Source organism: Macaca nemestrina, chromosome 4 (assembly GCF_043159975.1).
Source record: "Macaca nemestrina isolate mMacNem1 chromosome 4, mMacNem.hap1, whole genome shotgun sequence".
Classification (NCBI taxonomy): domain Eukaryota; kingdom Metazoa; phylum Chordata; class Mammalia; order Primates; family Cercopithecidae; genus Macaca; species Macaca nemestrina.
In genome coordinates, this window is record NC_092128.1 from 128,576,108 (window position 1) to 128,603,990 (window position 27,883).

The following is a 27,883-nucleotide window of genomic DNA, read 5'->3' on the forward strand; positions in this document are numbered from 1 at the left end:
TGCCTCAGCCTCCTGAGTAGCTGGGATTACAGGCAAGAGCTACCACACTTGGCTAAGTTTTGTATTTTTAGTAGAGACGGGGGTTACCATGTTGGCCAGGCTGGTCTCGAACTCCTGACCTCAGGAGATCCACCTGCCTCGGTCTCCCAAAGTGCTGGGATTACAGGTGTGAGCCACCATTCCCGGCCACTAGTTTTTCTTTTTTAAAAAAATTTTTGGCCAGATGCGGTGGCTCACACCTGTAATCCCAGCATTTTGGGAGACCAAGGTAGGAGGACTGCTTGAGGCCAGGAGTTTGAGACTAGCCTGGGCAATATAGTGACAGCCCACCTCTACAACAAATAAAAAATTAGCCAGGTATGGTGGTACGTGCCTGTAATCCCAGTTAGCTGGGAGGCCAAGGCAGGAGGGTCACTTGAGCCTGGAGTTCAAGACCAGCTTAGGCAACATAGTAAGACCCCATCCCTGCAAAAATTACAAAAATTAGCCAGGTGTGATGGCACGAGCCTGTAGTCCAAGGTATTCAGGAAGCTGAGGTGAGAGGATCACTTGAGCCCAGGAGATTGATAGCACCGCTGCCCTTCAACTTGGGAAACTGAGCAAGACTGTCTCAAAAATTTTTTTTTTTTTTTTTTTTTTTTGAGACGGAGTCTCGCTCTGCCACCCAGGCTGGAGTGCAGTGGCCGGATCTCAGCTCACTGCAAGCTCCGCCTCCCGGGTTCATGCCATTCTCCTGCCTCAGCCTCCCGAGTAGCTGGGACTACAGGCGCCCGCCACCTCGCCCGGCCAGTTTTTTGTATTTTTTAGTAGAGACGGGGTTTCACCGTGTCAGCCAGGATGGTCTCGATCTCCTGACCTCGTGATCCGCCCGTCTCAGCCTCCCAAAGTGCTGGGATTACAGGCTTGAGCCACCGCGCCCGGCCTAAAAATTTTTTTATTTATTTATTTTTGAGATGGAGTCTCCCTCTGTTACCCAGACTGGAGTGCACTAGCACAATCTTGGCTCACTGCAACCTCCATCTCCCAGCAATTCTCCTGCCTCAGCCCCTACAGTAGCTGAAATTGCAGGCGCATGCCACCGTGCCCAGCTAAGTTTTTAGTAGAGACAGGGTTTCGCCATGTTGGCCAGGCTGATCTCGAACTCCTGACCCCAGGTGATCCACCTGCCTCAGTCTCCCAAAGTGCTAGGATTACAGGCATGAGCCACTGTGCCCTGGCAAAAATTTACTTATTTATTTTTATTTTTTGAAATGGAGTCTCGCTCTGTCCCCCAGGCTGGAGTGCAGTGGCACTATCTCGGCTCACTGCAAGCTCCGCCTCCCAGGTTCACACCATTCTCCTGCCTCAGCCTCCCAAGTAACTGGGACTATAGGCACCTGCCAAACCTGGCTAATTTTTTGTATTTTTAGTAGAGTGTTTCACCGTGTTAGCCAGGATAGTCTCGATCTCCTGACCTCGTGATCTGACCGCCTCGGCCTCCCAAAGTGCTGGGATTACAGGCGTGAGATACCGTGCCCAGCCGCAAAAATTTATTTTTAAGTTTTTCCATTTCAATAGCTTGAAGGGTACAAGTGGTTTTTGGAGACATGGAAGAATTCTATCGTGGTGAAGTCTAGGATTTTACAGCATCTGTCACCTGAGTAGCGTACTTTGTATCCAATAAGTAGTTTTTCATCCGTCACCACCTAACATCATCCTCCTTCTGAATATCCAATGTCCCCACTCTGTATGTCTCTGCGTACCCATAGCTTAACCCCCACTTATTGGTGAGAATGTGCAGCATTTGGTTTTCTGTTCCTGAGTTACTTCACCAAGGACAATGGCCTCCAGTTTCATCCAAGTTGCTGCAAAAGACATCATACTTTCTGTTTTGGAGACAGGATCTTTCTCTGTCACCCAGGCTGGAGTGCAGCAGTACATGATTCACTGCAGCCTTGGCCTCCCAGGTTCAAGCAATCCTCCCACCTCAGCCTCCCAAGTAGTCCCAAGACTACAGGTGTGCAACACCACACCCGGCTAATTTTTAAATTTTTCGTAGAGATGGGGGTCTCATTATGTTGCCCAGGCTGGTGTTGAATTCCTGGCCTCAAGCAATCCTCCTGTCTTGGCCTCCCAAAGTGCTGGGACTTCAGACATGAACCACCTCACCCTGCCTCTATTTCATTCATTCATTCATGCATTCATTTATAGATGAAATCTTGTTCTGTCACCCAGGCTAGAATGCAGTGGCATGATCTTGGCTCACTACAACCTCTGTCTCCTGGGTTCAAGTGATCCTCCCACCTCAGCCTCCCTAGTAGCTGGGACTACAGGCATGTGCCACCACGCCTGGCTAATTTTTGTAATTTTAGTAGAGATGGGGTTTCACCATGTTCATCAGGCTGGTCTCAAACTCCTGGCCTCAAGTGATCCACCTGCCTTAGCCTCCCAAAGTGCTGGGATTACAGGTGTGAGCCACCACACCCGGCCTCATTTTTTTTTTTTTTTTTTTTTTTTTTTTTTTTAAGGCTGAGTAGTATTCCATAATATATACACACTACATTTTTCTTTATCCACTCATCTGTTGATGGGCTCTGCCAGTTTGATCCCAGCTGGACATCTGAGGGGCCTGGCTGCCCCTTAGCACCCCATCCCAGGGTAGGGGCACTGGGGATGAGAAAATGCATATGTTGTATTTCTCAGCTCTCCTTTAGAGATTGGGTATAGCAGAAAGGCTTGTAGGATCACTGGAAGCTGGAGTGATTGGAGTCTTTCACAGGCCCTGTCTGTCCCCACAGAGGAGGGAGTGAGGGTTGTAAAGAGCTTGTCTCTGCTGGCTTTGGCCTGAGCTGCTGGTAGGAGCAATGGCAGCTGGTCCCATGGCCTGTGGGTGCTGGCTCAGTTGAGGGGTGGGGGGTAGGCCCTAAATGCACCTAGGAGGGCTTCCAGGGCTGTCAGGAGCACAACAAATTGATATCTAGAGACTGCGGAATCTTTTTTTTTTTTTTTTAAAACAATCAGACGGAGCCTCTCTCGGTCGCACAGGCTGGAGGGCAGTGGCACGATCTCAGCTCACTGCAACCTCCACCTCCGAGGTTCAGGCGATTCTCCTGCCTCAGACTTCCGAGCAGCTGAGACTACAGGCGTGTGACCATGACTGGCTAATTTTTGTGGGTTTTTTAAAAATTTTATTTATTTTTTTGGAGACAGTTTCACTCTTATTGCCCAGGCTGGAGGGCAGTGGCATGATCTTGGCTCACTGCAAACTCCACCTCTCAGGTTCAAGTGATTCTCCTGCCTCAGCCTCCTGAGTAGCTGGGATTACAGGCATCTGCCACCATGCCCAGCTAATTTTTTGCATTTTTAGTAGAGATGAGATTTCGCCATGTTGGCCAGGCTCATACTGCTAACCTCAGGTGACCCACCTGCTTTGGCCTCCAGAAGTGCTGGGATTATAGGCATAAGCCACCACACGCGGCCGTGGAAGCTGTGGAATCTGCCACGAGGAGAATTCCTGAGGAAAACCAGAGGCCACATTGATGGCCCTTCACCTGCGTGGCCACATGGGATTCTCACAGCAGCCCAAAGTAGGGCCTTGAGCAAGGGAGTTCTCCTGGCCCCCAATTTAGGGGCAGAGAAACAACTCAGCAAGACCCAGAACTTACCTCTGATTACCCAGTGAGTTGTGGAGATTGGATTTCCACTTGTCATACTGCCTTTACATCTTGGCTTTTCAGCGAGAAGCTGTGCATTCAGCCCCTTGCAAAGGCAGAAAAGTGTTGCCGAAAAATGTACCAGGGACCAGGCACAGTGGCTCACGCCTGTAATCCCAGCACTTTGGGAGCCTGAGGCGGTTGAATCACCTGAGGTCGGGAGTTCAAGACCAGTCTGGCCAACATGGTGAAACCCGTCTCTGTAAAGACAAAAAATTAGCCAGGCTTGGTGGCAGGTGCCTGTAATCCCAGCTACTCAGGAGGCTGAGGCAGGAGAATCACTTGAACCTGGCAGGCGGAGGTTGCAGTGAGCTGAGACTGGGTCATTGCACTCCAGCCCTGGAGACAAGAGAGACTCCATCTCAAAAAAAAAAAAAAAAAAAAAAAAAAAGATAACTATACCACAGTGGCTCATGCCTATAATTCCAGCACTTTGGGAGGCTGAGATAGGAGGATTGCTTGAGGCCAGGAGTTTAACACCAGCTTGGGAAATATACTGAGACCCTGTCTTGTAAAAAGAAAAAAAAAAATTAGCTAGGTGGTGGTGTGCACCTGTAGTCTCAGCTACTCAGGAGGCCAAGGAAGGAGGATCTCCTGAGCCCAGCAGTTTGAGGCTGCAGTGAACTGTGATCACTATCATGCCAGTACACTCCAGCCTGGGCAACAGAGGCCCCTGTGTAGAAAAGGGCACCCTTTGCTGCATCTCTCTCTCTCTCTTTTTTTTTTTTTAAGATATGCAGTCTCGTTGTGTTGGCCAGGTTGGTCTCGAACTCTTGGTCTCCAGCAGTCCTCTCACCTCAGCCTCCCAAAGTGCTAGTGTTGCAGGCATAAGTCACCATGACTGGCCTGCATCTCTTTTTGTGTTAAATGGTGGAGAATGACCCAGAAAATCTACAAGTTTCTTCTTCTGCAGTCTGAGGGCTGCAGTTTATGATCAAGCCAGGCAGGCACACAGGCTATCTGCCCTTCATTCCAAATTGTGGGTGCCTGGATTGCTCAGAAATTTGGAAAACACGCTGGGAACAGTGGCTCACACCTGTAATCCCAGCACTTTGGGAGGCTGAGGCGGGCGGATCACAAGGTCAGGAGTTTGAGATCAGCCTGGCCAACATGGTGAAACCCCGTCTCTACTAAAAACACAAAAATTAGCCAGATGTGGTGGCGTGCACCTGTAATCCCAGCTAGTCAGGAGGTTGAGGCAGGAGAATCACTTGAACCCGCGAGGCGGAGGTTGCATTGAGCCGAGATAGTGCCACTGCACTCCAGCCTGGGCAAATGAAAACTTCACCTCAAAAAAAAAAAAAAAAAATTGGAAAACAGAATTGGCTAGAAACTGGAATTCACACTAATTACCCCCAGGATGCAGAGGGCTCAGGGAATCAGTGGGCAGGGGGAGTACTGGGTGTCTGGTTCTCATTAGTTGAGAGATCATCAGGAGCACCCCCCTGGTTGAAACTTTCAGATTTATACTAAAAAAAATACCCAGAATGTCCATGGAGTAGAATAAAGGTGGCTGCGTCGTGGCTGGACGAAATGAGGATCTTTCTGGGGCAGGGTTTTACACGTGACTTCTCAACAGAAGACCCGTGCTAGAGTCTGGCTCTGACATCTCTCTGCCGTGGGACTTCAGGCAAGTCCCTGTTGTGAAGCTACAATGTTTTCCCTCTGTAATGGCGGGAGTGAGTGGCATTTGCTTTATGGACCATTCAGGGACATGTAAAGCTCACATTAAATGAGATGATCTGTCTTCTCACTTTGATTCTCACATCACTGTGCAAGCACACATTACCATTACCAACCAGGTGGAAGGGTGTCCGAGAATACAGGAACAAATGTCTTCTAAAATCCAGGTTAGGCCAGGTGCGGTGGCTCACATCTGTAATTCCAGCATTTTGGGAGGCTGAGGCAGGTGGATCACCTGAAATCCGGAGTTTGAGACCAGCCTGGCTAACATAGTAAAACCCTGTCTCTACTAAAAATAGAATATCAGCCGAGCGTGGTAGCACACTCCTATAATCCCAGCTGCTCGGGAGGCTGAGACAGGAGAATTGCTTGAACCTGGAAGGTAGAGGCTGCAGTGAGCTGAGATGGCACCATTGCACTCCAGCCTAGGCAACAGAGCTAGACTCCGTCTCAAAAAAAAAAGGAAAAGAAAAACAAAACCTAAAAATAAAATCCAGTTCAGGCTTAGGAAGTCTCTTATTTTCTCTTTATATGTCTCTTTCTTTCTTCTTTTTTTTGACAGGGTCTTGGTCTGTCCCCCATGCTGGAGTGCAGTGGTGCAATCACAGCTCACTGCAGCCTCGACCTCTAGGGCTCAAGAGATCCTCCCGCCTCAGCCTCCTGAATAGCTGGAACCACAGGAACATGCTACCATGCCTGGCTAATTTAAATTTTTTTTTTTTTAGAGACAAGGTCTCCCCCTAATGTTGCCCAGGCTGGTCTTGAACTCCTGGCCTCAAGCCATCCTCCCACCATGACTTCCTAAAGATCTGGGATTACAGGTGTGAGCCACTATGCCTGGCCTGCTCTCCTCTTTTCATCTGTGAGTTGGAGGCACGGTCTTTGGTAGCTCAGCTCCCTGGGAGAGGGAATGAAACACTGAGCATGCCTGGGGCCTGGGTTAGGGCAGAATTCTTGGTGGATGTGGGAGGAAGGGGGTGAAGTGAGGAATCTGGGCAGCTGTCAAGATGAGGAATTCAAAGTGTCAAAGGATAGAGAAAGATCTACAAGAAGCACTAACATGTAATCTTTTTTTTTTTTCTTTTGAGATGGAGTTTTGCTCTTATTGCCCAGGCTGGAGTGTAATGGCGTGATCTTGGCTCACTGCAACCTCCGCCTCCCACTTTCAAGGGATTCTCCTGTCTCAGCCTCCTGAGTAGCTGGGATTACAGGCGCCCACCACTACACCCAGCTAATTTTTGGTATTTTTAGTAGAGACAGGGTTTCACCATGTTGGCCAGGCTGGTCTCGAACTTCTGACCTCAGGTGATCTATCTGGCTCGGCCTCCCAAAGTGCTGGGATTACAGGCGTGAGCACCCAGCCTAACGTGTAATCTTAATTGAGAGCCATAAGCATTCATTCATCAGGTAACATTTGGTTTTTATTTAACGAGTATATTTCTTTGAAGGTGATGCCTCATTGGAACTGGGTCCCATGGGATTAATTTGGGTTATATTTAGGGATTCATCATCAGAATTTTGGAACTCAGCTGTTGTGTTCAGTTGAATCACTTATTAACATAACCACCCAAAGCTAGGTGCAGTGGCTCATACCTATAATCTCAGCACTTTGGGAGGCCAAGGCAGGAGGATCATTTGAGCCCAGGAGTTAGAGACCAGCCTGAGCAACATAGTGAGAACCCATCTCTACCAAAAAAAAAAAAAAAAAAAAATTAGCCAGTCCGGGTGTGGTGGCTTGCATCTGTAGTCCCAGTTATGCAGGAGGCTGAGAGGGGAGGATGGCTTGAGTCTGGGAAGTTGAGGCTGCAGTAAGCCATGATCACACCACTGCACTCCAGCCTGGGTAAAGAGCAAGACCCCAACTCAATAAAATAAAATAATCATGCAAGATCTGAGCTGTTGTATAATTAAAAATTTGTTCTAGAATGGGCCAGGCACAGTGGCTCATATCTGTAATTCCAGCACTTTGGGAGGCCAAGGCAGGCGGATCATGAGGCCAGGAGATCAAGGAGATCAAGACCATCCCGGCTAACATGGTGAAACCCCATCTCTACTAAAAATACAAAAAAATTAGCTGGGCATGGTGGCGGGCACCTGTAGTCCCAGCTACTCTATGTCCTCCAAATAGAGAGAGAGAGAGAGACAGAGAGAAAAAAAAAAAGAGAATAAAAACTGGAATAGTTGGAGAAATCTATGTGGAAAAGGCAATCCTAAATCACGTATTAAAAATAAGGGCCAAGCGCGGTGGCGGCTAACACCTGTAATCCCGGCACATTGGAAGGATGAGGCGGGCAGATCATGAGTTCAGGAGATCGAGACCATCATGGCTAACACGGTGAAACCCCATCTCTACTAAAAATACAAAAAATTAGCCAGGCATGATGGCACACGCCTGTAGTCTCGCTACGCACGAGGCTGAGATAGGTGAATCGCTTGAACCCAGGAGGTGGAGGTTGCAGTGAGCCGAGATCACGCCACTGAACTCCAGCCTGGGCAACAGAGCAAGACTCTGCCCCCCGCCAAAAAAAGATTTCCATTTCTAGCCATGAAAGTAAAACAGGGATCAGAGTTCCACTCCAACCTTAAATGCCTAGAACATCAGATAAACGGAAGAATCAAGGGTTTTCAGATACTGAACAATAGACAACACAGGACATTGATCCCTGAAAGAAGACCAGCAAATTATGTGAGCTGTAGGAGTGCCCCAACTCACCACCTTCTGAGAGGTGCCATGGCTAATCCCAATGGACAGGGAGCACAGCAAAGCCAGGTGGCCTTGCAGAATCGAGGGGACAGAGTGTGGTTCTAAGGCAGGAGGCTGGAGTTGGCATGGATGCTTCCTGGAGATAAGGAGGCCAAGCCAGAGACAGAGAGAGTGATTCATAGACCAGCCTGAACACGGCAAAACCGTCTCTACTAAAAATTAGCTGGGCATGGTGGTGCACACCTGTAATTCCTACTACTCAGGAGGCTGAGGCAGGAGAACTGCTTGAACCCTGAGGGGAGTGGAGGTTGCAGTGAGCTGAGATCGCGTCACTGCACTCCAGCCTGAGTGACAGAAGGAATGAGTCTCTGCCTGAATCTTTGAACACTGCTTTGTGCATGTGTATAAAGAAACTACTCAAACTGGGGGGTGGGGAGTGGGCATCCCTATCCTTCCCAACCTGGTTCACTGTTCTAATGGTAGGGGTGGAGGATCATTCTAGGTAAACATTGAAGTGGTGATCAAAGTCTTCCGTAAAGTGTTCCCCTTCAGTGATATCCAACTGTCTCCCTACTCACTGGCAAATCTGTATTTACCTGGAACACCAACCCCAGATCTTTTTTTCTTTTCAGGCAGCATCTCCCTCTGTCACCCAGGCTGGAATGCAGTGGCATGATCAGAGATCACTGCAGCCTTGACCTCCTGGGTTCAAGTGATCCTCTTACCTCAGCCTCCTGAGTAACTGGGACCACAGGCATGCCTCGCCATGTCCAGCTCGTTTAAAAAAATTACTTTTTGTAGAGATGGGGTCACCCTATATTGAGAAAGCAAGTCAGGGTCTTGCTCTCTCACCCAAGCTGGAATACAATTGTGCAAATATAGCTCACTGCAGCCTCCAGCTCCTGAGCTCAAGCAATTCTCCTGCCTCAGCCTTTCAAGTAGCTAAGACGACAGGTGTGCACACTATGCCTGGCTTATTTTGTTTTCCTGTGTGTGTATGTAGAGATGGGGTCTTGTTATGTTGCCCAGGTTGATCTCAAACTCCTGGCCTCAAGAAATCCTCTCACCTAGGCCTCCCAAAGTGCTGGGATCACAGGCATGAGGCACCACACCCAGTCTGAGCCCAAATCTTCCTATGTCTATACTGCTTTCCCTACAAATGCAAGAACCTAAAAATACATTCAGCCCAAAGCTATATCCTGACCACAAATACATAAAAACCACCATAAACACAACTATGGCCTTCTCCATTCAGTATTGGGGACTGAAATATTTGTTGTTGTTGTACACATAATATTTTATTCGTTCCTAATAATGATGCTGTGAATGCAGGATGGTAAATGTTGCCTACTTTAAGAAACCCAGTACCCAGAGACATTATTAACTTTCCAAATTCGCACAGCAAGATAATGGGAGAAGTGGAACCAGAATTCCACTTCTCTTAAGTAGTACTTAAGTTGATTCTTCCCATGAAATCTAAAATAAACTTGTAGGCTGGGTGCAGTGGCTCACACCTGTAATCCCAGCACTTTGGGAGGCCAAGGTGGGTGGATCACTTGAGGTCAGGAATTTGAGACTAGCCTGGCCAACATGGTGAAACCCCGTCTCTACTAAAAATACAAAAATTAGCCAGGTGTAGTGGTGCACTCCCAGCTACTATTATTTAGCACGTGCTGTGTCAGACATCGCAGAGTACCTGGGAAGCAACAATAAATAGAACTCTTTCTCTCTCCTGAGCCCACAGTCCAGTCAAATAGAGGCAAAGAAATAATGACAGTGCCTGGCGAGAACGCTGGGAGAGCCAGGTTCGGGCTGCAACAGGGGCAGAGCACGGGGAAGCCTCCCTCAGCCTGGAGCAGGCGGGGTAAACCTCCCCACAGCGGGACAGCTGTGGGGAGACTCGGCCAGTGAACAGAAATCTTTTCAGTCATGCATCGTGTGACTCACGCTCGTATTCCCAGTACTTTGAGAGTCCGAGGTGAGAATCACTAAGGCCAGGAGCTCAAGATCAGCTTGAGAGCGAGACTCCATCTCTACAAAAAAAAAAAAAAATTTTTTTGAGACGGAGTCTCGCCCTGTCACCCAGGCTGGAGTGCAATCGTGCAATTTCGGCTAACTGCAACCTCTGTCCGGCTAATTTTTTGTATCTTTAGTAGAGACAGGCTTTCACCATGTTAGCCAGGCCAGTCTCGAACTCCTGACATCGTGATCTGCCCACCTCAGCCTCCCAAAGTGCTAGGACTACAGGTGTGAATCATGGCGCCTGGCCCCCAAAATTTTAAAAATAGGCTGCCCATGGTGGTTCATGTCTGTTGTCCCAGCTACTCAGGAGGCTGAGGTGGGGGAATCACTTCAGCCCAGGGGTTTAAGGCCGCAGTGAGCTATGATGACACCACTGCACTCCAGCCTGGACAACAGAATAAGATCCTGTCAAAAACCAAAAAAAAAGGCTAGCACAGTGGATCACACCTCTAACCTCAGCACTTTGGGAGGCCAAGGCAGGAAGATCAATTGAGTCCAGGAATTCGAGACCAGCCTGGGCAACATAGTAAGAACCTATCTCCAAAAACATAAACAAAAAGAAAAGGATATTTTAGTTGGTGATTATTGTGTGGAAAAGAAAGAGAGATCAGACTGTTACCGTGTCTATGTAGAAAGAAGTAGACATAAGAGACTCCATTTTGTTCTGTATTTGAGATGCTGTTAATCAGTGACCCTACCGCCAACCTTGTCCTTGCAAGAGACGCGTGCTGTGGTGACTCAAGGTTTAAAGGATTTTGGGCTGTGCAGGGTGTGCTTTGTTAAACAAGTGCCTGAAGGCAGCTTGCTGGTTAAAAGTCATCACCATTCTCTTAATCTCAAGTACCCAGGGACACGTACACTGCCAAAGTTCGCAGGGACCTCTGCCTAGGAAAGCTAGGTATTGTCCAAGGTTTCTCCCCATGTGATAGTCTGAAATATGGCCTCATGGGAAGGGAAAGACCTAATCGTCCCCCAGCCTGACACCCGTGAAGGGTCTGTGCTGAGGAGGACTAGTATAAGAGGAAAGAAGGCCTCTTGGCAGTTGAGATAGAGAAAAGCATCTGTCTCCTGCCCGACCCTGGGCAATGGAACATCTTGGTGTAAAACCCGATTGTATGTTCTGTTTACTGAGAAAGGAGAAAACCGCCTTAGGGCGAAAGGTGGGACTTGCTAGCCAATGCTGCTCTTTATCCACTAAAAAGGTTTATGGAGATGTTTGCATATGCCTATCAAGGCACAGCACTTTTCCTTAAACTTATGTCAGAGATCTTTATTCATATGTCTTACTGTTGACCTTCTCCCTATGATGATCCTATTATCCTGCCACTTCCCTTTTTCTAAGATGGTAAAGATAATTATCAATAAATACTAAGGGAACTCAGAGACCGGTGCCAGCGTGGGTCCTCTGTATGCTGAGCGCCGGTCCCCTGGGCCCACTTTTTCTTTCTCTATACTTTGTCTCTGTGTCTCATTTCTTTTCTCAAGTCTCTCATTCCACCTAATAAGAAACGCCCACAGGTGTGGAGGGGCAGGCCACCCCTTCAATTATGGTGCCAACATGGGCATTCCAGGCAGAAGAAACAGCTTAAGCAAGAGCAGGAGAGCAACGAGGGCAGTGGAAACAGATCAGTGGCTGGGAGTGAGGAGAGAAGAGGATGAAAATCCAGGAGAGAGCAGAGGACACTGAGTGTCCTGACCAGGGATTACGGCTTTGTCCTGTGGGCCTGGGGGAGCCAATCACAGGACTCCCAAATTTTAATCTGTGGCCGGGCACAGTGGCTCACACCTGTAATCCCAGTGCTTTGTGAGGGTGAGACAGGAGGAACACTTGAGCCCAGGAATCAAGATCAGCTTGGGCAACACAGCAAGACCCCATCTCTATGAAAGTAAAAAAATTAGCCAGGCATGTTGGCATGTGCCTATGATCCCCACTACTCAGGAGGCTGAGGTGGCAGCATCACTTGGGCCCAGGAAGTTTAGGTTGCAGTAGCAGTGATCACACCACCACACTCCAGCCTGGGTGACAGAGAGAGACCCGGTCTCAAAAGCAAACAAATACAAATTTGGATTTTTTAGAAAGACCACTTGGGCATGGGTGATAGGAGGCTGTCTGGAAACAAGGCTGGTAAGGAGGCCACCTCTGAGGACCAAGTGAGTGGGACAGAGGCCTGGCTGCTGGCAGGAAGGGAATATGGACGGGACAGAGGGAGGTGAGCCCAAAGCTGAAGTGAGGGGAACAGTGCAGTGGGCGCAGGGCAGGCCGGGGGAGGCGAGTGACATCTCTGTCCCGAGATAACACATAAGCAGAAAGTTCAATAGCACTTACCTAATGAAACCCTGCAATCATTTCCGCTCTGTACTTGCTCTGAATAATGGGTTTCTGAAACATCTTTCACCACTTCTCAAACTGGGTGGCCAGCTGCAGCTGAATCAACTCCAGGTGCCTGTAGTCATGATATCAAGAGTAGCAGCTGTTCACACAGATCACATCCACATACGGAGCCTAGGACCAGAGCAGGAGAGCCCGTTCAGCACCCAGAAGACTGCATGATTCAGAACTCACATGCTTTGGGGGCTCTTCTGGCAGGAAGGTAAGAAGAGGATGTAATCGAGGCACTCAGGGAGGCTGAGGCAGGAGGATGGCTTGAGGCCAGGAGTTCGACACCAGCCTGAGCAACACATCAAGACCTCAGCTCTAAAAGTATAGTAGTAAGACAATTAACAGGGCACAGTAGCTCATGCCTGTAATCCCAGCACACTGGGAGGCCAAGGTGGGAGGATCGCTTCAGCACGGAAGTTTGAGACCAGCCTGGGCAACATTGCATGACCCCATTTCTACAAAACAAACAAACAAAAAAACTAGAAGAGGAAGAGCTGCCTCTCGGGACTGAGAACATCCAAGTTCGCCAATTTAGATCCTGAAATTACCCTGCCCCACAGGCAGGAAACGGTCACAAAGTAGCTCAAAGGAGGCAGGCCTGTGACTCTGCACTGACGTGCGCAGCTGAAAAGGACTGTGAGAGGCAGAGCAGCTGCCAATGCGCAGTCCTCAGCCAAAGCCGAGGGCCCCCGCCACTGGAGCTGACTCCTCTCCAGGCAGCAGTCCCATCACTGGAACTTGCCCTGGACTTACCTTGCCCTGGAGAAGCGCTCCCACCTGAGGGGCCGATGCAGTCATTCTCACAGAAAATCTTTTTCTGTTTTGTTTTGGATACAGAGTCTCACTCTGTTGCCCAGGCTAGAATGTAGTGTCATCATCTCGGCTCACTGCAACCTCTGCCTCCCACAATCAAGTGCTTCTTATGCCTCAGCCTCCCAGGTAGCTGGGATTACAGGTGCGTGCCACCACATCCAGCTAATTTTTTGTATTTTTTGTAGAAACAAGGTTTCACCAGTTGGCTGGTCTGCTCTCTAACTCCTGACCTCAAGTGATCCACCCGCCTTGGCCTCCCAAAATGTTGGGATTGCAGGTGTAAGCCACTATGCCCGGCCATCACAGAGAATCTTTTTTTCTTTTTTTTGAGACAGACTCTTGCTCTGTCGCCCAGGCTGGAGTGCAGTGGCCGGATCTCAGCTCACTGCAAGCTCCGCCTCCTGGGTTTACGCCATTCTCCTGCCTCAGCCTCCTGAGTAGCTGGGACTACAGGCGCCCGCTGCCTTGCCCGGTTAGTTTTTTGTATTTTTTAGTAGAGATGGGGTTTCATCGTGTTATCCAGGATGGTCTCGATCTCCTGACTTGGTGATCTGCCCATCTCAGCCTCCCAAAGTGCTGGGATTACAGGCTTGAGCCACTGCGCCCGGCCCATCACAGAGAATCTTGAGGCAGCTTTCATAAGGCGGCACTCTGGGCTGCAGAGGGCCTGAAAGAGTCCCACCTAGGAGCAGGGCAGAGATGACCAAGTAGGACCACCATCAGCTTCAGCAAACTGGTGCTCAGGGCTGAGCAGCAGATGCTTCTGTGTCCAACTGGCTAGTTTCTAATGCGTCCTGAACACACTACTTTCTAGTAAGAATGCTGGCTGGGTGCGGTGGCTCATGCCTGTAATCCCAGCACTTTAGAAGGCCAAGGTGGGTGGATCACCTGAGGTCAGGAGTTCGAGACAAGCCTGGCCAACATGGCAAAATCCTGTCTCTACTAAAAAATATAAAAATTAGGCAGGCGTGGTATCATGTGCCTGTAATCCCAGCTACACTGGAGGCCGAGGCAGGAGAATTGCTTGAACTCGGGCAGAGGAAGTTGCAGTAAGCCAAGATTGCACCATTGCACTACAGCCTGGGCAACAGAGCAAGACTCCATCTCCAAGAAAAAAAAAAAAAAAAAGAATGCTAATGTCAGCCAGGCATGGCAGCTTGTGTCTGTAATCCCACCACTTTGGGAGGCCAAGGCTGGAGGATCACTTGAGCTCAAGAATTTGAGACCAGCCTGGGCATTATAGTGCAATCCCATCTCTGCAAAAAGATCTAAAATTAGCCCAGCACACCTGAAGTCCCAGTTACTCGGGAGGATGAGGCGGGAGGATGAGGCAGGAGGATCTCTTGGGCCCAGTAATTCAAGGCTACAGTGAGCTGTGATTGCACCACTGCACTCCAGCCAGGGCAACAGAGTAAGACCTTGCCTCTACAGAAGAAAAAGAAAAATGCAGGCTCCAACTTTGGAGTTACTGAATCAGGATCTCAGAATGCAGAGATCTGCCATTTCGAAAAAAATTCCCCTAGAGATTCTGAACATCCAGGTGTGGGCCAGATGAACTCTAAGCCCCCTTAAACCTTTGACATTCTATGACTCTATTAAATCAAAGTGCAAAAAACGCTGAGTCCAAACTGAGCAAACAAATCCCATCTCCCTATGCCCAGCCTCCCTGAATTCAGAAAGCCACCTGCCTGGCGAGTAAGCAGGGAGAGAATTCTCATTAACCCAAAGACCATCTATGAAAAAAGACTGGCTGCAGCTGAGTGTGGTGGCCGACACCTGTAACCCCAGCCCTTTGGGAGGTTGAGGCAGGAGGATCGCTTGAGCCCAGGAGTTCGAGACCAGTCTGGGCAACATGGCAAGACCTTGTCTCTATCTTTTCAAGTAAAAAAACAAAATAAAAAATCCCTGGCTGGCAGCTCATGGTCCTTTCCAGCTGTTCCCATGAGCAGACTTCAGGACAAGCCCAGGCAAAGGTGGGGAAAAATGGGGTAGGGACCCCCAGGCTCACCCCTTTGTCCGCTGCATAGTTGGAGTTGGTCACAAAGGTCACAGGCCGGGAGGGGTCCAAGGCTTTGGCGTGAGCAATCACCATCCTGTCCACAGAAGGCAGAAGACACAGGTTCCGTCAGTCCAGGAAGGGCTCGAACACCCTCCCATCCTCCCCCATCAGAACACAACACGGGGCCAGGCACGATGGCTCACACCTTTAATCTCAGCAGTTCGGGAGGCCAAGGCGGGTAGATCACTTGAGGTTGGGAGTTCAAGATCAGCCTGGCCAACATGGCAAAACCCTGTCTCTACTACAAATACAAAAATTAGCCAGGCATGGTGGCACATATCTGTTTAACACCAGCTACTTGGGAGGCTGAGGCATAAGAATTGCTTGAACCCAGGAGGTGAAGGTTGCTGTGAGCCAGGATCACACTGCAGTCCAGCCTGATCCATAGAGCCGGGTCCATAGAGCCCTGTCTCAAAACAAACAAAAGAAAACACACACACACACACACACACACACACACACACACACACACACACACACAAAGCATAAAGCCACTGCTTTCTTCCCTAACTTGAGATGTATTTTACATAAGGGCACATGATCCTCTAGTCCTAGACCGAGCTCTCTAACATCACTCTTTCTCCCCCCGCCTCCGAATCCTATCCCCCCAGAGGAGAGCCACCCTTCGAGGCACACAGAGCTGAGGTCAGTGGGCTGGACACTGCCAAAAATGAGGTTGACTCCCTGAAACAGCTCTTGAACACAGGAGTGGATGGGTGCAGATTTGGGTGGGATATTTATTAATGCATCAAGCAAACAGGGAGTGCAGACTCTCAGATGGGAAGTTTCAAAGCCTTGTGACAGCCTGGCTGAACCTCTCCAGGCTGGGCGGCTCCCTCCAATTCCTGCCCCAGCAAACAGACATCTCCTCTGGCCACCTCCCAAAGAAGCCTGTCTGTCAGGCACCTGCTCCTGGAAGCCTGTGCTCTTCACCTTCGCAACAAAGGTCCTGTCCACCCAGTCCTGCTGAGCACACCCCTGTGCCCCAGAGCTCTGAACTGTTCTTTGTCCAGGCTGGGACGACTTCTCAGAGCCTTCTGCCTACTGCAGACTTGGCTCAGCCCAAAGCACTCCATGAAATCGGGGTGTAGTGTCTGCCTCAAGGAGCATTTCCAAAACCTCTACTGCCTCTGCTGCAAGTGAAAAATCTACCTCTGAATGCTGAGTTAGAACTGCATGATTGTAAGGAATAAAGGGGGCCCGGGCATGGTGGCACACACCTGTAGTCCCAGCACTTTGGGAGGCTGAGGCAGGTGGATCACTTAAGGCCAGGAGTTCAACGCCAGTCTGGCTAACATGGTGAAACCCCGCCTCTACTAAAAATACAAAAATTAGCCGGGCACAGTGCCTCATGCCTGTAATCCTAGCACTTTGGGAGGCCAAGGCAGGTGGATAACCTGAGGTCAGGAGTCCAAGACCAGCCTTGCCAACATGGTGAAACACAGTCTCTACTAAAAAATGCTAAAGTTAGCTGGGCATGTTGGCATTAGTGTTGTGGTGCGATCTCGGCTCACTACAACCTCTGCCTCCTGGGTTCAAGCGATTCTCCTGCCTCAGCCTTCTGTGTAGCTGGGATTAGAGGCATGCATGAGCCACTGCACCTGGCCTGTGCAACAGAGCAAGACCCTGTCTCAAAAAAGAAAACACACACATACACAGACACAAACAGAAAACAAAACAGAATAGCATCATTTCCTTATCATTAGCTTGAAGGAAGTGAATTGCCTGTAAAAGTTTCCATTTTCAAAAAAAGCATTAAAATACAGTGTAATCCCCGCACTTTGGGAGGCTGAAAAGGATTGCCTGAGCCCAGGAGGTGCAGCCTCCACCTCCTGGACTCAAGCGATCCTCCCACCTCAGCCCTACAAGCAGCAGGGACTACAAGCGCGTGCCACCATGCCCAGCTAATTTTGTGTATTTTTGTAGGGACAGGGTTTCACCATGTTGCCCAAGCTAGTCTGGAACCCCTGAGCTCAAGCGATCCACCGCCACGGCCTCCCAAAGTATGGGATTATGGGCGTGAGCCACTGGGCCCGGCCCCATTACTTCCTTCAGTCTGAGCATGAGCGCTGGAAGAAAAGCTCTCACTTGCATGTAAGGTTTTAGAGACAGAGTATCCCTCTGTCACACAGGCTGGAGTGCAACGGGGCAATCTCATCTGAGTGTAACCTCAACCTCCCGTGCTTGATCTTTTATATAATCTCGGCTCAGTGTAATCTCAACCTGCCGGGCTCGATCACACACACACAGACACACACACACACACACGTTTAGACAAAGTCTCGGTCTGTCGCCCAGGCTGGAGTGCAGTGGTGCCATCTCGGCACACTTCAACCTCCGCCTCCCGGGTTCAAACAATTCTCTGCCTCAGCCTCCGGAGTAACTGCGATTACAGGCGCCCGCCACCACGCCCGGCTAATTTTTGTACTTTTAGTAGAGACGGGGTTTCATCATGCTGGCCAGGCTGGTCTTGAACTCCTGACCTCGTGATCCACCCGCCTCGACTTCCCAAAGTGCTGGGATTACAGGCGTGGGCCACCGCGCCCGACCGATCGCTTATATTTTTAAAAAGATGTTTTCTTCGTTTTCTAGCCCCTTTTACACCGCTACAAAGTTTCAAAGGCTTAATGCGATTACAACGGCCCCTGAGAGGTCGAACTCGGCGATGCAGCTCCCTAATGCGGGGCAACCTCAGAGGGGGCCTACCCTGCCCAGGATGAGCCGCGCCAGGTGGCGGGGGACGCTCCCGGGGGTCCTCGGGCCCTGGCTGGGGGAGGTGTTGTGGGATGCACGTACCCGGGATCAGGTGAGGCGAGTGCACGGCGGAGGCTGCAGCTGCCGCTGGCCATTGAGGAGCTTCTCCGCAACGGGCCCGCCAGGAGCCGGCCAGTTGGGGCGCAGTGCCTGCTCGTGACGCGTCTGGTCCTTGCTACGCCCGGCCCTGCAGGCGGGGAAGTCGTAAAGCTCCTCCCGGTAGCTTATGGGCGGCGGCAGCCGGGCCGAAGCTTGCAGACACAAAAAGGCCAGCTCAGCTGCCGGTTGTACGTCACAAGCGCGCGCCTTCGGTGACGTCACAAGGATGGGCCTTGGGGCGACGTCACAGGCTGGGGTGTTCCGGGGCGTCACGGAGGTGGGAGTGTCAGTAGCTGAGCAGTTTTCTCCTGAGAGTGGAGCCTGGTAGCCGCGACCTCCCCTCCAGGTCCTGTGTGTTGCTGGCTGGAGAAGGGTAGTTGACAAACTCTGACCCAGCGCAGTGTTTATGTCGGTCAAAAACACAAAAATATGTCCAGGCGCGACCAAGGCGGGAGGATCCCTTCAGGCCACGAGCAGTCTAGCAACATGGCGCGACCCTGTCTCAGTAGTCCTACCTCAGCCCCCCAGCTACTTGAACCCCAAGGTTCAAGGCTCCAATGAGCTATGGTCCCACCACAGCATTCCAGCCTGCGAGACTGAGGTAAACCCTGTCTAAAAACGTAAAAAAAAAAACCTAAGTGTGCAACAGGGAGGGACTGCCAAATAAAACTGCCATCCCAGTACTTTGGGAGGCCGAGGCGGGAGGATGGATGGCTTGGGCTCAGGAGTTCTAGACCAGGCTGGGCAACATGAAGAAACCTCGTCTCTACAAAAGATACAAAAATTGGCCGGGGGCGGTGCTCACGTGGCCTAATTTTTGTAATTTTTGTAGAGATGGGGGTCTCGCTGTGTTGCCCAGGTCAGTTTCGAGCTCCTGAGTTCAAGCGGTCTTCTCACCTTGGCCATCAGAGTCGTCAGGATTACAGGCGTGAGGGACTGTGCCCCGCCTGGGTTAGGCTGTTTAATAACAAGAAAGTGCTTGGCCAGGCTCGGTGGCTCAAGCCTGTAATCCCAGCACTTTGGGAGGCCGAGGTGGGTGGATCACCTGAGGTCAAGAGTTTGAGACCAACCTGGCCATGGTGAAACTCAGTCTCTACAAAAAGTACAAAAATTAGCCGGGTGTGGTGGCACATGCCTGTAGTCCCAGCTACTCCTTGAACCCAGAAGGCGGAGGTTACAGTGAGCCGAGATTGCACCACTGCACCCCAGCCTAGGCAACACAGCGAGACTCCAAAGTATGACACCAGCCTGGGCAATGTAGTGAAACCCTGTCTCTACAAAACAAAAAACCCAGGTGTAACTGTGTCCACCTGTGGCCCAGGCTACTTAGGAGGCTGAGGCAGGAGGACCACTTGAGGCCAGGAATGAAAGCATGTCTCTAGATAGTTAACTAGCTAGCTAGCTATATATGTAGTTTTCAATTTTTTCCCCTAGATTTGAACATGTTTTTCTAAAGTAGCATTCAACACATCAGCATTTTACAGTGTTATTAGTTGTTAATATGATTCTGTTTTTCTGAAATACAGTATCCTTCACAAGCAGTTTTGTCTTTCAAAGTACATAGATAGGTCCTCGAGTGAATTTGTCTGATGTTGGCGACCTTGGTACCATTTTCTCCAGTTGACTGGAATAGTCAGTCAATAATTTCAGGTTACTGTTGGCCTGAGAAGAAGAGCCCAAAGGCAACAAGCAAATGTGCTGGTGTCCAATCACCTTCTAGAAACATTTTCACTTTCCTGTAAGGTTTCCCTTGATGAACATAGAAGTAGTGTATGTAGAACTGACCCAGTGCTGCTGTGGCAACTTCGTATATTAGGCCAAATTTACATTTCTTACCTTTGTGAGAGGCACCCTGGTAGGCTAGTGGAGTTACACACGAAGTCTGATCTCAGCTGCACTGTCCAGAGATACAACATGGTCCAATCAAATAACATTCTCTGAGCCTGTTTCTTAAGCTGTAAAATAAGAATAACAATTATACCTGTCTAAAAAGACAGCTTATTGTATTTGAGTGGTCTTTTATTTTCTACGAAGCTGTGTTTAACACGGTAATTATTTTTATTTCTGTACCACATTTGTGTTTTGTTTTGCTTTTCTTTTTGTTTTGAAATGGGGTCTGTTTTTGTTTTTTTTTGAGATGGAGTTTTGCTGTTGTCTCCCAGGCTGGAGTGCAGTGGCAAGATCTCCGCTCACTGCAACCTCCACCTCCCAGGGTCAAGCGATTCTCCTGCCTCAGCCTCCTGAGAAGCTGGGATTACAGGTGCCCACCACCACACCCAGCTAAATTTATATATATATATATATATATATATTCTTAGCAGAGATGGGGTTACATCATGTTGCCCAGGCTTGTCTCAAACTACTGATGTCAAGTGATCCACCGGCCTCTGCTTCCCAAAGTGCTGGGATTATAGGCGTGAGCCACCACACCTGGCTTGTTTTTAAATAAGGGTTTCTTGGCCAGGTGCGGTGGCTCACGCTTGTAATCCCAGCACTTTGGGAGGCCAAGGTGGGTGGATCACCTGAGGTCGGGAGTTGAAGACCAGCCTGACCAACGTGGAGAAACCCTGTCTCTACTAAAACTACAAAATTAGCCGGGCATGGTGGTGCATGCCTGCTATCCCAGCTACTCGGGAAGCTGAGACAGGAGAATTGCTTGAACCCAGGAAGTGGAGGTTGCAGTGAGCCGAGATCGCACCGTTGCACTCCAGCCTGGGCAACAAGAGCAAAAGTCCCGTCTCAAAATAAAAAAAAAAAGATTTTTTAAAATGATATTTTCAGTATTTTATAGATATGTGAGCAGCAATCTTAATAGGACGTTACCTGACACTTTGCGGGACTAGACGATGACAGAGGCAGCTGATTTGATCCAGATGTCTAATTTATTTTTTTTCTCTCTTTTTTTTTTTTTTTTTTTTTGAGACAGTCTTGCTCTGTCACCCAGGCTGGAGTGCAGTGGCACGATTTTGGCTCACTGCTACCTCCATCTCCCAGGTTCAACCGATTTTTCTCCCTCAGGATCCCGAGTAGCTGGGATTACAGGCACATGCCACCAGGCCAGGCTAATTTTTGTATTTTTGATAGAGACAGCAGTTCACCATGTTGGCCAGTCTGGTCTCGAACTCCTGACCTCAGGTAATCTACCTGCCTCAGCCTCCCAAAGTGTTGGGATTACAGGCATGAGCCACTGTGCCTGGCCCAGATGTCTCTAATTTTAACAAGAGATGTATTGCAGGATCATAGCAGATTGAGTTGCTGGTGTAACCAGAAGGAAGTAAGCATGGAACTCAGGATAGCTGTCCTGAGTAGTGTGTGTGCTGTGCTTGAATATCTCACTGCTCATTTATACACAGGCTTTCTTGTGACCGAGTCAACAGTATCTGTTTCATAAATAATGTAGCTTGCTTGCTTGCTTTCTCTCTTTCTTTCTTTTTTTTTTTTTTGAGACAGGGTTTTACTCTGTTACCCAGGCTGAAGCGTAGTGGTGCGATCACAGCTCACCGCAACTTCAGCCTCCCAGGTTCAAGCAATTCTCCTGCCTCAGCCTCCCAAGTAGCTGGGATTACATGTGCCACCACTCTTGGCTAATTTTTGTTCTCTTTTTTTTTTTTTTGAGACGGAGTTTCACTCTTGTTGCCCAGGCTGGAGTGCAATGGTGCGATCTTGACTCACCGCAACCTTTGCCTTTCGGGTTCAAGTGATTCTCCTGCCTCAGCCTCCCAAGTATCTGGGTTTACAGGCATGCGTCACCATGCCCAGGTAATGTATTTTTTAGTAGAGACAAGGTTTCTCTATGTTGGTCAGGCTGGTCTCAAACTCCTGACCTCAGGTGGTGTATCTGCCTTGGCCTCTCAAAGTGCCGGCATCACAGGTGTGAGCCACCGCTCCTGGCCTAATTTTTGTATTTTTGGTAGAGATGGGGTTTCACCATGTTGGCAAGGCTGGTCTCGAATTCCTGACCTCAAGTAATCAGCCTGCCTCGGCCTCCCAAAGTGTTGGAATTATAGGCGTGAACCACCATGCCTGGCCAGCCCTATTTCTTTAAGCCTCCACATTTTGCACTTGTTAAAAGTATTTGAACATAAATTACCCAGCTTCCCTTGTTTATGTGTGCTTGAATTTTGTACAATCTTAAATATTTTTTTCCAATCTAAGCTTTATTTTACCCCGTTTCTTCTATATTTGTGTAACTTTAGGTGGCTCTCTTCATTGGAAGTTTTTTCTCAAAAGCCTTAAAATAGATTATTGTTCTTGGCAGCAAGTTGAAAGCTATTTGAGGAGAAGAGGAGACTTATGATGATTCAAATGAAGCAAACTAAAAAGTAATGAAGCAAGACAGAAGAAAAAGCAGTATTCACTTGCGCACATCCCAAAAGAATAACATTTCAAATATAACTAGAAAAAAGTATGCTGAAGTTCGCAATACAGAAATAATTATTAATACTCAAAATAGCTTTAAAGCCCTGCTCAGATTTGGAATGTTGGGAATTGACCCGGAGGTGGCTGTAACCTAAGAAAGTTCCTTCAGTAATGAGCATTTGTTCTTTTTCAAGATGATGATTCTCCACCTTCTAAGAGACCAAAGACCATTGAGACACCACAGCCACCAGTCCCGTAACCTGCCAATGCTGGGCAACAGAGAGTGAGGGAGTTCAACTCTGGTAAGTTCTCAGTGAAATCCACTACCTTTTCCTTCATCTTCTGGACTCTCAGTGTGACTGATGAAAGTTACAACATTCTCTGCAGGGGGAAGTGTTTTAGCATGTATTACTACATTTTAATCACATCTTTGTAAAGCCAGGAGCATTTTGAAAGTCACATTACAGACATTGTTTAAACATAGTTTGTATTTGCCAAAACATAGGACGCTGTGTCATCTCATATTAATTAGTTAGTTGGCTCAAAATTAGTGCTAATGACTTAGTAATTCAATGATTTCTCTTAGCTTTAAAACCCTTTTTATTTCAGAACTATTTCACCTCTTGGTTTTCATTTTTTCTATGTGTCACTGCCTGCCAGCTGCTAATTTATTAACTCCCAGTGAATCATGTGTCCTGTGAAGGGACTGAATGAGATGTTAGTGGCAAATTATGTTGATGATTTGTATTTTGAATAGTTTGAATAAATAGAACATTAAGCTTGTATACATTTTGAAAATAGTATTTTAATATTCTACTGTCATAGTCACAATGATTGGATATATATTGAATTTATATGTACTTTAGGATATATTTTGAATTTGCATGTATATCTGTTAAGTTTTTTTTTTTCCTCCACGAAAATTAGACTCTGATTTATTGAGGCATCTGTTTGATGCCACGTTAGGTGGCCCAGGCTCTGTGTAGGGGGTGAGGTTAAAGCAAGAAGAAGGGTGGTGAGAGGCAGGGGTGCCAGGTTTAGGTTGGAATACCTGGGGGTACTCTGAGGCTCCCAAAGTTTCCTTGGTCCTGGCCGGCTGTGCTGCTGGCCTGGGTATCTGATGAGCCTGCAAGGGTGACTCCCAAGAGGTGAGTGATCCAGGTAGGGCAGGGACTTTCGAGTCATGCTGTTTGTTGGCTTTGAATCCAGACTCATACACTTGGTAGCTGTGAACTCTCCATGCCTCAGGGACCTGCAGAACTGAGCTCTGTCTGAGCCAGGTTCCATCCAGGCACTGCAGATCCATCCAGAGGGAAACCGCCCCAAGTTGCTCACTATTCAGTGCCTTCTCAAGCAGACCCTTGTCTCCTTCTAGGCCCTCACAATCCAGTGGAGGAGACGAAACTCATCTGCCTCTGTTCCTCTGGGCGCACCTCATGCCGGTGCATCTGTGGACCTGGGCCATGCTCCTGGGCTTCCGAAGTTGGAGAAAGCTGCCAGGCTCAGGTGGGTACCTCAGAGCAGCTGCTGCCCTCTGGACACAGTGACAAAAGAACCCTGTGGGTCTGGAGCCCTGGTCTGGGGCATTGGGCATTGGGCATTGGGCAAGGCTCTTGCACTTCTCTGAGCCCATTTCCCCATCTGGATAGTGTGCTGATTCTATCTCCCTGTGGGCACTGAGGGCTCAGTGTTAGAGAGTCAGCATCTGGGATTTGGGCTGTAATCCCCCTTCAGCCCCGTAGCTGGGGGGAGCCAGGGACTTTATCGGGATTAACCTAGGTGTCATTCTAGCTTTCTGCCCCTGGCTTGGGTTCAGCATATGAAGTAGTCTAGGCGGCAGGTGGTCCTGGTGGGGGTTGGGGCTTTTTCCCATTCTGAGGTCACACCCAGAGCCAGAAATGTTGGTGCCTGCTCTGGGCAAAGGTGGCAGCCTGTGCGACAAGAGCGAAATTCCGTCTCAAAAAAAAAAAAAAAAAAAAAACCTTCCACCATTTCAAGGGGCTCACATCTCCCTAAGGGCCCGGTAATTGGCCTCATCTGGCCTGCACTTGGCCCCCAGGGTGCAGGTAACACCCCACCTTACCTGGCTTCTTTCTGCCAGGGCCAATCTTCAGACCTCAGGACTTTCCAGCCTATCCCACCTCCCTCTCTGGCCAGCCTTGAGCCCTTGTGGGTCCAGCACATTTTCCAGGCTGTCTCCTGGTTGTCCTTCTGCCTCAAGGTCTGGATCATGCTGCTCCCCGTCCCATTCACCAAGACCCACAAGGACCACTCCACACCCAGCTCAGCCCCATCCCCTTGGATAGTCCTTTCTCTTTCCTCAGGTGGCCAGGTGCATATCTTGGTGTCAGGACCTTCACTGCACCTGGGAATGCCTACTGGTCACCTCGGTGACAGAGACCAAGGCATTTACTTGATATGACTACCCTGGTTCACTGTCTACATGGCCAGGGAAGAAGTCAGTAATAGGCTTTTGACTTGCTGAAAGGATCAGTTCTCCTGGCCCCATGGTCTAGGGATGGAGGATGCTGCAGGAGATGCACCCCTCACTTCCCAGCTGAGGACTGTGGGTCATCTCAGGGCAATTTCACAGTCCCCACATGCCCCACCCCCTCAGCTCTGCAAATACCAAGCAGTGCAGCCTGCCTAGGGGACAGTGGGCTCAGGGGTGCCCAGGTAGTCCCCAGAATGCCCTTGGCAGGCCCCTCACCTAGGTGCTCCCACAGCTCTGTAGCAAGAGTTCTAACCTTTTCTGACTGTGGAGCCTGCTGAGAATAAGCTGTGGACTGTTTTCCAGAAAGGCATGTACATGCTCTCCATGCAAAACCTTGCATTGTGGCCAAGCGTAGTGGCTCACGCCCGTGATCCCAGAACTTTGGGAGGCCGAGCCGGTCGGATCACCTGAGGTCAGGAGTTCGAGACCAGCATGCCCAACATGGTGAAACCCCATCTCTACTAAAAATGCAAAAAATTAGGCGTGGTGGCAGCCACCTTACTGGTGGCCTTACACCTTACAGCCTACTCTGGAAGCTAAGGCAGGAGATTCACTTGAACCCGGGAGGCAGAGGTTGCAGTGAGGTGAGATTGTACCACTGCACTCCAGCCTTGGTGACAAGAGTGAAACTCCATCTCCAAAAAAAAACCCTTGCATCCTTTCAGGGGGCTCACACTTCCCTAAGGGCCCGGTAGTTGAACCCCTTGGACCTGAGGATGAGAAACCTTGCTTCAGTTCTTCCCTGGGTGATCAGCCCAGGATAAAGAAGGAGAAGCCAAAAAGGAGGACCCATGAGAAGGGCCCCCTCCAGGAGTTTGAGGCCCACTCCCTCCTCCCCTGCCTGTCCTCTGTCCAGGTCTCCTCCCTGCTGTGCCCCTCCTGGGGCCATAACCATTTGGAGCTGTGTTTTTCTACAGGCTTCTGGGCACAAAGTGGGCAGGCTCACCTGGAGGGGATCAGAGTAACATGGCAGGAAATGAGGGGGAAAGCTGCCCTGGAACCGCGCCTCTCTTCCCCCTCATGTCACTGGGGTGCACTCCTCCCTCACCTCACTCAGGCAGTGACATGGGTTCCATGTGAGTGCTGTCCTGCTTCCTCTGCTGCCTCTTTTTTTCCTTAGGGCTATCATAAAACTTTCTCTTTCCCAGCTCTGCCAATCTGGTGGGACATTGGGCTTCCCTCTCACAGGGTCCTGGGGATAGGCCCATCCTGTATCATACCTGCAGAGAGACCCTGTTTTTCTCCAGGGCCTGGGGAGCAGCCAGGTTCCATGAGTGAAACGCAGATCTGAACCATACCAAGCTGGGGTTGGGGTCCACACTCCTCTACTGAGAAGGAGCTAGGGATTCCAGCTAGATGAGAGGGAGAGTGGGCAGAGCCAGACCAGACCAGGACTGATCCCCTGGAAAAAGCCTGCCTTGGTGAGTGCTGGGTGCGGTGGCTCACTCCTGTAATCCCAGCAGTTTGGGAGGCTGAGACAGGTGGATCACTTGAGGTAAGGCGTTCAAGTCTAGCCTGGGCAACATGGCAAAACCCCCTCTCTACTAAAAATACAAAAATTAGCTAGGCGTACTATGTTCCTGTAATCCCAGCTACTCAAGAGGCTGAGGCAGGAGAATTGCTTAAACTGGGGAGGCAGAGGTCGAAGTGAGCCGAAATTGTGCCACTGCACTCCAGTCTGGGAGACAGAGTGAAACTGTGTCTCAAACAAAAACAAAAACAAAAACAAAAACAAAAAACACCATAATACGGCTTTGGCAGAGAGCCTGGCCCGGCAGTGCCTTCCCTTGGGTTTCTCCTGGGTAGTCCTCTGCCAGGAGGAGGCGCTTCGTTTTGCCTGTCCATGGCCCACAGCAATGGAATGTCTGCTTCCGAGGGTTGGGTGGGGGACTCCTGGCAGAACTGGAAACTTCTTCAGGTGGGTTTTTTGTTTTGTTTTGTTTTTGTTTTCGAGATGGAGCCTTGGTCTGTCACCCAGGCTGGAGTGCAGTGGTGCAATCTCAGCTCATTGCAGCCTCCACCCCCCCACCCAGGGTGCAAACAATTCTCATGTCTCAGCCTCCTGAGTAGCTGAGATTACAGATATGTGCCACCATTCCCGGCTAATTTTTGTATTTTTTGTAGAGACAGCATTTCACCACGTTGGCCAGGCTGGTCTCGAACTCCTGACCTCAAGTGATCTGCCCTCCTCAGCCTCCCAAAGTGTTGGGATTACAGACATGAGCCACGGAGCCCAGCCCCTTCAGATGGGTTTTGAGGCTTCACTACAATACTAGTTTCCCGTGGCTGCTGCAGCAAATTACCACACAGTGACTTAAAACAACACGAATGTATTCCCTTACAGTTCTGAAGACCAGAATTCTAAAGTAAGTCCCACTGAAGCAAGGTGGGAGCAGGGTTGTTGCCTTCCGAGGCTCTGCGGGAGATTCTGTCTCCTGGCCCTGGAGGCGGCCTGCACTTCTCAGCTTGTGCTGCATGTCCTGAATGACTGGAGTTTCCTGCTTCCGTCACTACACCTCCCACCCTCTCCATCACCTTCTCTGCTCTTATAAGGATCCGGGTGAGTACATTAACCCCGCCAGTACAAGCCAGCCAAAGACCCTTAACTTCATTATATCTGCAAAGCCCCTTTTGCCATACAAGGTCATGTTCACCAGTTCCCGGGATTAGGATATGGGCATCTTGGGGGCATCAACCTGCTACAGCTAGGCTGCAAAACTGTTACACCTTCCTGGTGTTTCAAAGATTGAGAGAAAAAGGGTTGGCATTTTTTGCTTAGGGGTCCCTCTTAAACTTGTACCTTTAAGGTCTGGGGTCCCTTTTA

At 49.5% G+C, this 27,883-nt stretch overlaps 2 long non-coding RNA genes across 10 annotated transcripts in view; one reads left to right on the top strand and one right to left on the bottom strand.

Annotated features, from left to right (window-relative positions):
* The window catches only part of LOC139362890 (uncharacterized), a 63,811-nt gene that overhangs the window by 1,367 nt on the left and 34,561 nt on the right, over positions 1 to 27,883 (bottom strand). For 4 of the 5 annotated variants that reach the window (XR_011622441.1, XR_011622443.1, XR_011622444.1 and 1 more), the window contains 4 exons: positions 20,043 to 20,161; positions 18,150 to 18,569; positions 15,303 to 15,387; positions 12,428 to 12,604 (listed from right to left, as the gene is read on the bottom strand). This is a non-coding gene — a long non-coding RNA (uncharacterized lncRNA). Of the gene's footprint in view, positions 1 to 12,427; positions 12,605 to 15,302; positions 15,388 to 15,498; positions 15,522 to 18,149; positions 18,570 to 20,042; positions 20,162 to 27,883 lie in introns of those variants that run through there. The other variant, XR_011622445.1, reaches the window with a different exon arrangement.
* LOC139362892 (uncharacterized) overlaps positions 18,565 to 27,883 on the top strand; it is a 42,640-nt gene continuing 33,321 nt past the window's right edge. For all 5 annotated transcript variants that reach the window (XR_011622456.1, XR_011622457.1, XR_011622458.1 and 2 more), the window contains exons 1-4: positions 18,565 to 18,807; positions 22,760 to 22,867; positions 23,941 to 24,071; positions 27,404 to 27,619. This is a non-coding gene — a long non-coding RNA (uncharacterized lncRNA). The remainder of the gene's footprint in view (positions 18,808 to 22,759; positions 22,868 to 23,940; positions 24,072 to 27,403; positions 27,620 to 27,883) is intronic.